Source organism: Teleopsis dalmanni, chromosome 2 (genome assembly GCF_002237135.1).
Source record: "Teleopsis dalmanni isolate 2A chromosome 2, ASM223713v2, whole genome shotgun sequence".
NCBI classification, from domain to species: Eukaryota; Metazoa; Arthropoda; class Insecta; order Diptera; family Diopsidae; genus Teleopsis; species Teleopsis dalmanni.
The window spans coordinates 110,228,788-110,242,430 of NC_051847.1; positions in this window are offsets into that span (position 1 = coordinate 110,228,788).

The window sequence follows — 13,643 nt, forward strand, 5'->3', positions numbered from 1 at the left end:
TTAATAGAACTTGAACTTGCAAACTAAAATGTAATAAGTTTTTATTTATAATTAAAAGTTATTAATGATAATTGAAGTAATTGCATATTACATTACATTTATTGTGCTTATTTTTATATGAAGTTTTCTTACACAATTTTTGTTTACTAACGATTAATATACTAAAGATTATAAATTGTATAAAGTTTTTAATGTTATATATATAGATAATAATAATTGTATTTGATGACATTTATTAATAATAATTATGTTTTGAATAGTTTTGTATTATTTTTATGTATTACTTTATTTTCTTTACCGTCATTTATCGTTAAATTAGTGCCATTAATATCTATTACTTCAAAGGGGCCTATGTATGGGCTAGTGTGTTTTCTTTTATTCTGAGATTTTACTAATACTTTATCTCCTATTTCTAACTTAATTGGATTATTATTATAACTATTTTGTTTTTGTCTTTTAACTTTGGCATCATGTGTGAACTTTCTAGCTTTTTCAATCGATACTTTGAGACGAGCTTTCAGTTCATTCGCATAATTTTCTAAATTGAATTTACCTATATCATCCTTGAGTTTTTCATCAGGAAATGAGGGTAGTTTGCCAAAAACGAGTTCATGTGGCGAATAGCCAGTGTCTATGTGGGGTGAGGTATTATATGCAAAAGCATAGTATGGTATCCATCTGTCCCATTCTTCTTCTTCAGTAAAATTTAAAAGATATTCATTGAGGACTCTATGATTCCTTTCTATTGTACCAATTGTTTCATGGTGGTAAGGAGTTGAGAATACTTGTTTTTTATCTAGTAATTCTGTGATTTTTGTAAATAATTCATTTACAAACTCAGTTCCTCTGTCTGATTTGAGTATTTTGAATAAACCGAATTTTAATATTAGTTGTTCAATTAATGTTTTAGCTACTGTATGTGCTTCTTTATTTACCATTGGATATGCAATGATGAATCTACTTAATTCACATTGCATTGTGAGAATATATCTAAATCCATTTGAAGGACGAAGAGGGCCTACGGTATCAATTTCTACTGTTTCAAAAACGTTTGTAGGTGTTGTTGTAATTTCTAATTGTTCTTTTGTATGTTTCGTTTGTTTGTTGATTTGACATTTGTGACATGTACTGATATATTTATGAACCATTTGTTTCATTTTGCTCCACGTATACCGTTGTTTTAATTTTGTGAAGGTTTTCCTTACACCTAAGTGTCCGCTGTAAGGAGTATTATGATATTCTTCAATGAGTCTGTATCTTTTTATTGTATCCGTGATTTGTTCTGGGCTTTTATAAATTAATATTTTGAGACGTTTTTCATTTTTATTTCTTCGTTGCAACATATTTATAATATTCTTAAATTCTTCTTTTGGCATGGCATCAAATATTGTATCTTCTTCTGCTAGCGCTAATTCATAGATTTTAAAATTTTCTATTTTGGATATGAGTTTCTCCATGATCGAAATCGGCTTCGTAGGTACCTCGCTCATTTCCACTTTTACTACATTTTTCACAATGTGTAATTTTTCTTTATTATTTTTATTTATATTAAACTGCAGTTTCATTGTATGTCTGATATCACTAATGGATGTACAGTCCCAGCAATAGAGTTGATCAGGCTCATTGGAACGTGTGTTTCCGATAGGATTATCATTCTTTTTCATCGCGCGTTTTGTGTTACTCCTCGTTGTAACATATACTAGAGTATCGTCTCTTGTTTCTAATTGTCTCATTAATTCTTCTTCATTAGCCGGACTTAATTTCTTTGATACATTTTCGTCGTTGTTGAGCGGTATAAGAGCTTTTAAAGTATTGGTATCTATCTTGATTCTAGATAGTGCATCTGCATTTGTGTTTATCTTCCCTTTTTTGTATATAATTTCAAAATCATATTCTGACAAGTCTATTCTTATTCTAGTCATTTTGGATGAGGGGTTCTTATGTAAGAATAGGGAAATTAGGGGTCTATGGTCTGTTATAACAAGAAAACGTTTGCCATAAACATATGGGCGAAAATAATTGATTGCCCAATGTATCGCTAGCAATTCCTTCTCTATAATTGGCTTATTTAAGTCGTGTTTTTGGAGAGCTTTGCTTGCATAACAAATTGGAAGGTCAGATCCAATCTCACCTTGTGAGAGTACAGCACCTAATGCATAATCAGATGCATCAGTGGTAATTATAAATGGTTTATTGAAATCGGGGTACTTGAGTACTGGTGGGTTTATTAGTTTTGATTTTAAGTTTTCAAATGCTTTATCACAATCTGAATTCCATTCAAACTTCTGGTTTTTCTTTAGTAAACGATTTAAAGGTTTTGCAATGTTTGCAAAATTGCTTATGAATCTACGGTAATAATTACAGAAAGCTACATATCTTCGTACTTCATCAGTAGTTGTGGGTTTTGGGTAGTTCATTATGACTTGATGTTTGGCCGGATCAGTTTTTATTCCGTGCTCTGTTATCAAATGACCTAAGTAAGTAACTTCATGCTTTAAAAAGTTACACTTGTCTGGATTTAATTTAAGATTGTATTCATTTAGTCTCTCAAAAACTTTCTCTAGATTTATATTATGGTGTTTCAAACTATTTCCAAAAATTATTATATCATCTACATATAAAAATGCTTCCGTTTCCAAACCTGTTAATGCTAAGGTTAACATTCGTTGGAAGCTGTTAGAGCTAATCTTTAATCCGAAAGGTAATCTTTTAAATTCGTAATGACCATCATTTGTTGAAAAGGCGGTTTTTTGTCTCGAAGAGGCGTCAATTGGTATTTGATGAAATGAGCTGGTCATATCTAAAGTGGAAAAATACCTAGCTCTTCCAAGCTTATCGAGAACATCCTCCAAACGTGTTAAGGGGAATTTGTCGTTGACTATCCTTTCATTGAGTTTTCTGTAATCAATGACGAGTCTCCAATTCTTGTTATCGTTTGTTGATTTCTTAGGAACAAGCAAGATTGGTGAATTGTAGGGGCTTTTTGACGGTTGTATTATATCGTCTTGTAGTAGTCTTTGAACTTGTGTTTTTATGTCGTCATTATGACAATGTGGTAATCGGTAATTTTTAATGTATATTGGATTATTGTCAGTTGTAGAGATGTGTTCTGTATAAAAATTGTTTGTAGATAATGGTTCTGATTCGAGTTGAAAAATGTGTTGGTATTTTGAAATTAGTGGAATTAGTGTTAGTGCATCTTCTTTCAGCTGTACCTTGTCAAGAATTTTAGCTAATCTTTGTTCAGTATAAATTTTTGATTTGTTATTTATACAGTAATAGTTATACAAAGGTTGTGACTTAATTTTTAAATCAGTTATGTTGATATCTGATTCGTTTGTATTTATCACATTTATGTGGCAAATTCCGTTTGCTGGTACTATGGTATTGGCCATGTACACTCCTTTGTTGATTTCGTTACTGAACAGAACAGTATCTGTATTAAAACGAATGTCTATAGGTAATATGTTTTGAGTTCTCGCTTTAACTGTAAATGTTTTAATATTTATTGGAATTGTTGTGGACTGTAAGTCCGAAGTTACTGTTAGAGAAAATGTGTAGTAATCTATATTACATTTAAAATGTGTTAAAAAATCTCTACCTATTATTCCATCCACCTCAATTGGGAAGTCTGTATCGACTACTGAGAATATGTGATTTAGAAATAATCCATCAAAATTTAGGCTTAGTTTTGAAATACCTAAAGATAACTTGTGACCATCTGTAATACCAGTTAATAAGCAAGTTGTGCTAGAATCAAAATTTAAATTGTAGTTATTTTTTATAATAGACACATCAGCACCAGTGTCAATTAAAAGCTTTAAACTTTTATCAATAGTATTGCAAAATACTATTACATAATTTGATATATTAGGGTTTATATTGAAAATTTTTAATGATGTACCAGAGGAGAATTCCCTAAGTTGTCCTCTGGTTCTGAGTAGTTTTCCTGGGCATTTAGTATCTGTACACGCCTGTTTCGGTTAGAGTTGAATTGACTTCTTGGATTCCGAGCTGTATTGTTGTATGCTGTTCTATTTCTATTCTCAACGTTTGAAGTATTGTTGGGGTACGCGTTGTTTCTGTTTCTATTGAAGTTTCTCCCATTATTGCTTCTATTTTGAGAATTGCTGTTAATTCTCTGGTTATATTGGAATCTATTTTGATTCATTCTATGTTTGTCGTATCTTCTTTGACTATGAAAACGTTGTTGGGTGAAAAAGACTTGTTGTTGCATTGGTATATGCATATTTTCTGCAAACAATCTAGCTTCTGTAAAGGTCTTTGGTTGAGCTGCCTGTACAGTTTGTGAATAAACAGTATTTAACCCCTTTTTAAATGCTAACAATGCTGTTTCATCATTTACTAAAAGTACGGCCTTTCCTTCCGGAGATGACTTCTTAAAATTATTCTTTAGTAATGTCGCATTGTTTAAATTCGCTAGAATGGTTGATATCTTTTCTGTATATTCGTGTATTTTCTGGTGAGGGCCTTGTTTTACTTCTGCTATCCTTTGGAGCAGTTGAGGTATGGTATCCTTTGATATGAAGTTCCTTTTTAGATTCTCTATTAGTTCAGGAAGTGAATCTGGAATTCCTACGGGGCTGACTTTGGCTCTTACTGAATGTTGTAACTTGCATTCTACTATAAAATCTAAAAATGATTGTTTGTCAGAGTCAAGTAGTTTGTCATGAATTATATTCAATCTATGTATAAAATTGTTTAATTCTTCAACTTTACCGGTGACAGTTTCGTAATTTAATTTTTCCATGTTTGTGCTTGTATCACTACTGTTTTCCTGGCTAACTATGTTTTCACTAGTAGACATACTTAATAAATATTGTTTAGTCAGGTTATATTTGTCGAAAAATGTTTCTGTTAATGAAGTTATTGTTTCAAACTTAGAAGTTGGGTAAATTGTTTTAACTTTACTTGACAGATATTCTAATCTTTTTAATTTTTCGGATACTGTAGTTTTTGAATATCCTCTTGAAGCAGATTTTTTTGCGTTTCTTAATATGATATGTATTTCAGATATACACTCAGATATAGTTTCCATTAACTAAACTAGTTGCTATTGTGTATTGGGGACATGAATATAGTTAACGATTTCTATGTAGGATCTATTTTATATTAAATTGAACGAAGTGAACGATAATACTGACACATGTGAACGAGTGAACGAGAGACAGAGATAAAAGATAAAAGAACTTTTATTTATATATATTTATTATTATATTAGTACATGGTTTAATATAATTAAAAGTTTTTAGTAATTTTTATTTTCATACATGTAAAGTAATTTTTATTTTCATACATTTTCATATATTTTATTTAATACTGTAATATATGTTACAGAAATATTATATAATTTTTATATAAAAAGGATATAATCTATTTCATCATTTTAAATTTTCAACATATTTTTAAACATTTGATGTTTGTTGTTGATGAACATGTTTGTGTACATAACTTTTGAAATATTTATTTATTCTAAATAGTACATATACAATACATATTATAATTATAAGTGTTATTATGGCTACCTGTTGTTCCGGCATGTTGACTTCTAGAATCTGGTTCTGGTTGTTGTTTACTGTGTTTGTGTCAGGTGCATCCGCGGAAAACCAACCCATGATGTTTCAGCTGCAGATGAAAATATTTTTCTTCTCTTTTTAAAATATAGTTTAAAATATGCGTCGATAGTTGCAAGAAAAAATGTTTTATTCATACATGAACACACGCTTGTAGATCGTTGGATCTTTCAGTTAATTAATTAACTAATTCAGTTAATAAGTTAATTAATTCAGTTAATCAGTTAATTTCACATATTTCGCGGTTCACAATAACCTTTCACATCACATTTCACATTAATGTTCATTACTTCGAGTCATTAAGTATTAAATATTATAGTGTAGTTTTTAGTTTTATTCACATAATATTAGTTTTAATATGAAAATTTTTTATACAATTTTTTTTTAAAATTCACTTTATATTCCTTTAAATATATATATAAATTTAAATTTATTTATTAATGGTTCTTGCCATTGAGATTTGGCATAGTTCACTTAGTTTTTAGTTGTATTCACATAATATTAGTTTTAATATGAAAATTTTATTTTTTTTTTTGTTTATACAATTTTTAAAATTCACTTTATATTCTTTTAAATATATATATATAAATATAAATTTATTTATTAATGGTTCTTGCCATTGAGATTTGGCATAGTTCACTTAGTTTTTCTTAATTTTTATTTATTAATGGTCCTTGCCATCGAGATTTGGCAGGATCGCCATGTAAAGTTCTTTGGTTAAGAAAAGAAAGACGCGTCGTTTTGAGTGTCCAAAATAAGACTGATTTTTATTAATTTTTATTCTTAAGTCTAACATCGTTTCTTAATACTAATTTCCAATAGAATCTTATGTATTGATTCTATTGGTTAATACTTATAATACTTGCGTCTAATTGGTTAACCCAAATTAGACGTATATAATATTCTTACAGACATAACTTATCAATAAATGGTGTACTATTAACTAATGCAAGTGTTCTACATATGGTTTCACTTGAAACCGTTTATTCTATTGACACAGTTTTGACTTATGCATATTGCACATATGGTGCAATGTGCGGCTCAGTTATTTGTCATCAAAGAAATGACAAAATAAAGGCTCATATTACTTGACAATAGTTTGTCATAAATTTTATCAAAATAGAACTGTGTCAATGTTTACTTTAAAATAAGTGGAACAATTGAATGTTTTGTGATATGTGTGGTCTCATACCCATATCACATTACAATACTAACGTCCTTAAAAGTTTCATTTTTATGTAGAATTTAATGATAAACTCAACTCAGAAATAAAAAGTAAAAGTTTTTGTATCGTTTTCCTTCGAAAATTGATTTTATGGTACTATGGTGCGTATGAGTAATGTGAAGGACACCTCATTAATTAATTTTATTAATTACTTCTAAAAGGAATATCACAGTGGAAATATTTATTTTTGAAGTAGAATTTATATATTAATTTGAATCAAAAATAAAAAAAAATTTGTGTGACATATTCCTTTTTTTTTGTTTACTGAAAAATCGTGTGTATGAGTTTGGTGTGATATGAAGGATAAATAAATTTTTAAATGTATTTTTAATTACAATATCGTCCTGAAATTTTTTGGTTTTATTTAGAATTTTATTATTAATCGAAATCAAAAATATTATATAAGAATATATGTAGTGTATTCTTTGAAAATACATTCAATGAATATGTAGTACGCATGTGCTTGATGTGTTTTGCGGGAGAAAAAAAAATATTATAATATTTCAAAAAATAATGGTTTCCTGAAAATTTTTATTTCGTAGTAAAATTTAAAACTGAATCTAAATAAAATATAAAAAACGAAAATTTAAAAACTAGTTTATAGAAAAAATTTTTTTTTTAATTTAACGGTTAATATTAGTACTTAAATATTAACAATTTTAATTGTTTGAACAATTTTATAAAAGCTCAATCAATTATCTTTAAAACGCTGTAAATTTCAAGTTTCTACCTTTTATAGAACTTGAGATATAGCCATTTGAAAATGTGTCTGCTATGATAATTCTCAAAACCCCATGGGTCCATATCTCCTAGGAAAAAAATCACAAAATTTCCGAGATGCGGGTCTTCTTATTTTATGAAAGGACCTCATTTCAGCCAAATCGGAGATCATGAGGTCAAAACGGTGTCCGAGTTGTAAAAGAATGACCTCTATGCAGCATTACCTTTTCGAAAAACCTAAATGACGCATAAATTGGGTTAAATTAAAATGAAATTATGGAATAAATTAATTAAATTAATTAAATGATGGGATAAATTGGGTTAAATTCGGTCATTTAAAGACCATACATACAGTTTGTCAAGCATGAGTTTACACATTCAATAAAAATTGAAAATTTTAACTTCTTATTCAAAAAAAAAACAAATTTTTGTTTTAGTATATATGTTTTTTTATTTATATATTTGTTAATTACTATATTAGGAATATAAACATAAAAAAAAATTATAAAATTATTGAAAGAACACAAATATGACAAAAACAAACCAAAAACATTTTTTGACTGTCAAATAACTGTTTACACAACTTGTGTTTTTCCATTATTTTGCATTATTTAAATGATTATTGGCGCCTTGCGTTGATTCTCGTCAAAGATGTTGATACTTAATTTTTTATTGTTTTCTAATTTTTTTCACTTTACTATCTAAAATATCAATGTTTTTAAATGTAAAATGAAACATTATCGTTTGGATTGGAACAGTTCAGGAATTATAGTCTCCACTTGGTTTAAAGTGTACCAAAGCTATAAGAAATATTTTACTAATATGTAGGGATATTTATAATATTTTAAATCTAGCTGAATACGAGAGTAGATTAGAGCCAAAGTATAAAATTATCGTTAAGACCAACTTTCACATCATATGCAGAATGTGTTATCATGAGGACAATACAAAAAAACCGGGCAAATTTGATTAGAGTCTATACTATGGAACTCAGGGAAGAATATATTGTTATTGTTTCTTATTGTTAGTTGTGCTCGTAAGTTTGCAGGTCAAATCGCAGAACATTTCTATTATATTTCGTCTTTCCCCTATGTGTGCGAAAAAGTTGATAGTACATTCACACGTTACAACAGCATTTACAAATTTCTGTCGTTAGTTGTGCTCAACAATAAAATGAACAAAATAATGTGTGTGTGCTCACATTTGTAATATGAGAAATAGAGATTTATGTAGTGGGAATTGCATGAGAGTAATTTTCTGTTCTATTCGAATATCAACTGCATGCACACGAATCCAACCGATGCACTTGGTTGTGCGGTCAAATCTGCAGCACACATTTCAGCACATTTCTTTAAATTACCTCTCTCCTCTTTTAGCTATAGCACCGACGAATATCAAAAGTCTGATGTGCGGAAAATTTGGGCGTACATTCATAAGTTGCAAGTGTGTTCTATTTTGTTTGATCACTACATAAACACATATGGTTCTGAGTACAAACACTTTAGTTTGAAAAAAGTTGGTATGATGTTATAAGAAGTAAGTGAAAAGTTGTGTTTATTCCACATTGATATAATATAAAACTTATATATAAATATGAATTATTAATTTAATTTGTTTAATATGTTATTTTGTTAATGAATTGTGAATATACTGTTGCCTAATGTAATATAGTTATTATTAATGAAACATCTTATATATTTCAATGTATTATTTTTAATTTAATCGGTTCATGTAAAAACAATTTTGTAGAAGGGCCACACACCTTTCTACTTATACGTATATTCTTCACAATCTTTGGCAGCGTTTTCGATTCCTCCACTAAATTATATTGATTTCACAACACAATCAATAAAGCATCGATGGTTTTTCTATGACATGTATTTTAAAAATACATTTACTTGGTATGGTAGTGGTAGTGATCGTTGATTTCAAGGCATCGATACATTATCGCTGGTGCATCAATTCTTTCGCTTCCAACGCACTTTTTGCGTTATGCAGTTATTTGTAAAAAAGTTTATTGTAGTGCATACAACGGTTAGAAATTTGTTTTGACAAATTTATTTGTCACTTGACTTACACGACCTTGTTCACATCGAAAGATTTTTTGTTTGGATTTGGAATAAAAGAGCTGCGAAAGTGCCAAATCGTTTTATTTTGAATTTCTTTCTATTGAAGGTAAGTCAGGTGATCCGGACACATGATGATTCGTTTGGCCTATGCTGACGATCACTATGTGTATCTCTGATGATGAGTAACTTAATCAGCCAATCGGATTTCCATTTTGCCATTGCTGATGGAGAAATGAATAACGAATCCCCAATATTATGAGTTGCTAGGGACACCAGAGGGAGTGCGGACTAGTTGGTTTGGACACATCATGGTTCGTTAGGACTATGCTAACGACTACCATGTTAATGTGTGAACTGGACTGGGTGAAGTGACAATAGTTGAGTTGACTTCTGCTTTGCTAATGTTAGCTAAGGGTAATTTAACCTGTCATTCAGAGTTCCATTTGGCCAAAGGAGATGGAAAAATGGATGACAAGTCACCAACATTGTTGGCAGACGGGTGGGTTTTACGAGCGTTTGGCGAATGCGACGAGCGTGACTAGGCGTGGCAACGAGAAGGGAGCTTTGCCTGGTTTTAACTGACAAGGTGGAATTTTACAAAATTGTAGTAACTTTTGTTACGATTGCTATTTGGAATTTCTTTCTATTGAAGACTCAGCGTGAGTACGTTTGGTTCCAGTCGTCTCAATACGTACGCCTGTTGGAATTTATTTTCTTTTCTATTCAATTCGCTTCAACACTTAGACATTTTGGAATTTCATTCTATTCAAGCCGCTTTAACATTTATGCATTTTGGAAATTTATTCTATACAAAAGTGTAAACGGTTACACTTTTTAAAATTTTAATCAATTGAAGATTCGACGCGAGTACTACTTTCCACGTTTGTTCTAGTCGTTTCAACACTCACACGTTTTTTCAAATTTTAATCAATCGAAGACTCAATGCGAGTACTACTCTCCACTATTGTGTCAGTTAGTCTCAACTTATATCCTATATGAATTTTAGATTTAATTTAAGAAATAAACGCTAATACAAACATAAGACAGAAGTGTCTCTTTTTTAATTTAATTCTTATAATGAACTCTGGTATACGCACTGAGTTATATCCTAGCTATATATAGGACCGGAAAGGTCATTACAGTACACTGCTATATATTTATTTCTGAGAAACACGTTAAAGTCAAATTTTTCCAGTCTTTCTTCCTTGCGGAGGTAGAATGATATAAAAAATTTAAGGCCTGGATATAGCATTTGTATTTATGCAGCCCTTGAAAAAGCAGTAATCAAAAAGAACTCAATTGAAAAGAATGCATTTTAATATTTAATGAAATTGCTATAAAAAATTTATTTTCAATGCACACGGAATTTGTGGGTTGGTTGACTTAGAAAATAAGTGGACAGATGATATAGGTGCGCATATTTGTGTTTTTATGTCCACCACAATTACGATTTAAAGTACGTGCAATAATATGTGTTCTAATAAGAGAATTGTTTGAGTTAGTATAGGGATATGTGACAAAACTGACTGTTGGACATATAGTTATTAAATGGAACTGTACTTTGTTTGTGTGGTTTTACCCCAATAACAAAATACATAGATCACGTAAATTTATATTTCTTAAAATACAAATTCAAGGAAATCACAATATTACAATATTACAGGAAAAGGCAGACAGGCACCATGTCTCGTGTGCATTACTGCTTTGAAAATAGCAGATAGTCAAATTGAGGCGCACAATACATTTGTAGTTCAGTACATAATTGTAGCGTGAAGTGACGGGTTTTTGAAAAATAAATATTAAAGAAATAACAAAGTGTATTTTATTTTTAACTCAATTATACTAACACTGACAATAGCTAATTTTGCGAGTGAGGCTTACTACTCTGACTCGAACTGTTACAGCAGCAAATAAATCCGCAATATATGATTCTTTAGTCGCAGCCGACATTTATTTATATCATTGATAATTGCTTTGATTAGACTAATTTTGCTGTCATACTTGAATCTATATTAGCATATTCGTCTATTAGAATCTGTTACATCTGTTGCTTGTTTAAAAAGCTGCGTTTTCTTAATTCAGACTCCAAATGACCACAAATCCTGGACTTTGAGGAGGTGTTTTTATCACTTTTCAGTAGTTATATAAAAACAAATGCTTCGTGTTTAACTCAGAATGCTTTGTATTATTATCCTGATAGAACTGAAAATCATTCCTAATGCCCATAACAACAAATTTTTTATAAGGCTAAGTTTTATATGCACGGTTTAATAAGAGCTTTATTCGCGATATATTGACTGCCTATTGAGAGATCTTCTATTTTTGGCAAAGATAAACGTATAAAACGATCCATTGTGGCTCTGCTGTCCCATAAACACAGAAAACAACAATATTTCGTAAAACCACGTTGGAGGCCAATGATTATTGCAATAACCTTCAAAAAAGAAAATACAAAAACAGTACATTTTTAAATTCAGATTTCTACATTTTTGTTATTTTGATTGTACTTTAATCAAAAAACCAACCTTTAAATCAGCGCATAGCTTCCAATTGAATTCGTAATATTGAATTATCTTCAAGACTTGCGCGATTTCATTATAGGTTTCCTTTACCCCCAACGAAATGCGCTAATGGTATATTAGGAAGTTCATTGAACAAAAGCAGTTTTTAAACTAAATTTTGAACTATGGTAGCCTATAGGTATGTTAGGAAAGAAAAAAATATTTAAAGAAAGAAAATTTTTTTTTATAAACTAAACTAAATAAACTATACATAATACGTAATAAATGTATTGACACAAGGGCATACCAAACACAGCAAATACTCACCACAATTCGAGTTAAGCAAAGAGAAAGGGGATGGTGAGTTTATATAGAAGAGAGTTGAGTATAGACCGTAAGAGAAAGGAGGAGCATTGTAACGAACAGCAAGCAAAACTAACTGAAGTGTTAACTGCCAAAATTACAGCAAAAACGGATCCGAAGAATAACAGCGAGTAGCTGTTAAGAGATTTGGAATATATAGAGCGACTCAACAGACTTGCGGGGAGAATTAAACAGTCAGCTAGCCGCGAAGGATTTGAAAAACTGTTGATACAAAGTATTTTTTGAATTTTTGAATTTTTGAAAAGTTGAAAATATTTTTATGAGCACAAAGTATTTTACACAATTAAATCAATAAAGTTGTGATGCAAAGTATTTTTATTTGAATTTTTTTTTGTGAAATTTTTAAAGTTGAAATGATTGCAAATCAAATAAATATGCAATAAAATCCATTAAACCAGGACTTATAAAGAACACTTTGTTCCCTGGAAAAATTAATGCAATCAAATAAATATACAATTAAATTCATAAAACCAGGAATTGTAAAAAACACTTTGTTCCCTGGAAAAATTAGTGCCAATTAAATAATACACAAGAATACACAATCAAATCAATAAAACTTGCCTTTCGAAAGGCATTTACGGTTAACTCAGCTAAAACAGCAGGAAAGCAACCTGTTGTCCGTGCAGCAAAAATTATACCTTGACATCAGCAACTGTTCGTATGAGCCGCATCAATAACAAACATCAGTCGCCAGAATTATGAAAACCACGTCACAGCAGAGTATCACCCAATCATCTTTAATATCACCACCGAAGGATTCACAGATAAGTCACCTTTGTCAATGTATTTATAGCCAAATTCATTAACGTAAAGATTACGGTGGCAAAAGAAATGATCGCATAAACGTTCATAGGCAGCGCGTGTGTTACCATAGATATCAGATTTCAAAGATTAAATAATAACACAATTTTTGTTGTCATTACACTGTCTCTTAACTTAATTAATATTAAATAAATTGCATTAAAATTTTTTTAATCACAAATTGCTCTTGTCCGGTGCATATATAAACCCGTTGATATTGTTTTATTTGCTTTGCGATTACGTATAGTTAACATATTTATTTAAGCGAATTGTACACATTTATTTTTTTTATTATTGTACATATCTATTTATTTATAAAATTATTAATATAATTTGATTAGATCTGATT